At 40.7% G+C, this 2,029-nt stretch overlaps 1 protein-coding gene across 5 annotated transcripts in view; it reads right to left on the bottom strand.

The window, feature by feature from the left end:
- The window catches only part of drp2 (dystrophin related protein 2), a 155,465-nt gene that overhangs the window by 77,726 nt on the left and 75,710 nt on the right, over positions 1-2,029 (bottom strand). The window lies entirely within an intron of this gene.

Raw genomic sequence — 2,029 nt, 5'->3', positions numbered from 1 at the left:
CTGCTCACACCTACATGGTCCCCCACTCCCACGACCAATGGGAAGAAAAGGCCATCTGCCTGATGTCCTTCAACCCACAAACACCCTGAGTGGTGTACAAAAAACTTGCACAAATGGTTCTGGAACAGTATGGAGTCAAAGAAAAAATTTTAATAAATGTTTATATTCCTAAAGGCTTGAATTCCTACATTGTGTTCTCAATTAATTATAGGAAGAGCAAGGGTCAAAGCCACAGCACAGTGCCAGCAGACCATAGAAATAGAAATATGCAACCAGCAAGGCAGAAAAGGTTATGTTAACAGATTAAAAGGCTCAAGAGTGAGTAGAGCAGGTTGTTTTTTTTCTGTGTTAATTCTAAATTTTTTGAGGTTACTTTTCTATGAATTTTTAATGACTCTTGCAGCACTATCTAGGGATAGTAATGTCAGACTGTCGTTTGCCCACTTTGGTCCAAACCACTGACACATACAGACGTGGACAAAATTGTTGGTACCCTTCTGTTAAACAAAGAGAAACTCACAATAGTCACTGAAATAATGTGAAACTGACAAAAGTAATAATAAATAAAAATGTATTGAAAATTAACTAATGAAAATCAGACATTACTTTTGAATTGTGGTTCAACAGAAGAATTTTAAAAAACAAACTAATGAAACTGGCCTAAACAAAAATGATGGTACCTCACGAAAGGATTGAAAATAATTTGACCATAGAGACATGTTAAACTAAAGTGCGTCCTCTAATTAGCATCACAGGTGTTTTCAAACTTGTAATCAGTCAGTCTGCCTATTTAGAGGGTGAAAAGTAGTCACTGTGCTGTTTGGTATCATGGTGTGTACCAACACTGAACATGGACCACAGAAAGCTAAGGAGAGAGTTGTCTCAGGAGATTAGAAAGAAAATTATAGACCAACATGTTAAAGGTAAAGGCTATAAGACCATCTCCAAGCAGCTCGATGTTCCTGTGACTACAGTGGCTCATATTATTCAGAAGTTTAAGGTCCACGGCACTGTAGCCAACCTCCCTGGACGTGGCCGCAAGAGGAAAATTGATGGCAAATTGAAGAGACAGATAATGTGAATGGTAACCAAAGAGCCCAGAACAACTTCTAAAGAGATTAGAGGTGAACTCCAAGGTCAAGGTACATCAGTGTTGACCAGCCACAAAGCTTCTGGGAGAATGTCCTTTGGACAGATGAGACAAAACTGGAACTGTTTGGCAAATCACATCAGCTCTATGTTCACAGATGCAAAAATGAAGCATACAGAGAAAAGAAGTTATGTTCTGGGGCTGCTTTGCTGTATTTGGCACAGGGTGTCTTGAATCTGTGCAGGGTACAATGAAATCTCAAGACTATCAAGGCATTCTGGAGCAAAATGTGCTACCCAGTGTCAGAAAGCTTTGTCTCAGTGCCAGGTCATGGGTCTTTCAACAGGATAATGGCCCAAAACACACAGCTAAAAACACCCAAGAATGGTTAAGAAGAAAACATTGGACTGTTCTGAAGTGGCCCTCTATGAGCCCTGATCTAAATCCTATTGAACATCTGTGAAAAGAACTGAAACATGCAGTCTGGAGAAGGTGTCAGATCCGCTCGGCGCGACCTGTCTCTCTTTCTATTTATTTTTCTCTCCCGCTCTCCCTTTTTGCGGGATCAACGCCTCAGCTGTGTCGCATCAGGTAATTAGTGACTCGTGGGTCGGTGCGCACACCTGAGGCGTATTCCGGTGATTTGTTGGCTTCCTTATTTATACCTCTGGCAGACGACCTGTCGCCGCCGGAGCATTGCGACGTGTAACGTACCATACGCAAAGTAAGTTTACAAAGGTTGTGTTTGACCCGCATTATTATTATTATTATTATTATTATTATTATATTTATTTATTAAAAGACGTGTGTAAGATGCTACGCTGACAGTCTCTGTGGGTTTTGGCTTGACCTTATCACGCTAATTATGCGGTTAGCAATACTTAAATACGTGCTTTGTCTTCCACGCTGACAGTCTCTGTGCTGTGGATTGCATTGTTT

This window comes from Monopterus albus, unplaced genomic scaffold (assembly GCF_001952655.1).
Source record: "Monopterus albus unplaced genomic scaffold, M_albus_1.0 scaffold2.1, whole genome shotgun sequence".
NCBI classification, from domain to species: domain Eukaryota; kingdom Metazoa; phylum Chordata; class Actinopteri; order Synbranchiformes; family Synbranchidae; genus Monopterus; species Monopterus albus.
Note: the sequence above shows the minus strand (reverse complement) of the source record. Positions and strands in the feature narration are given on the sequence as shown.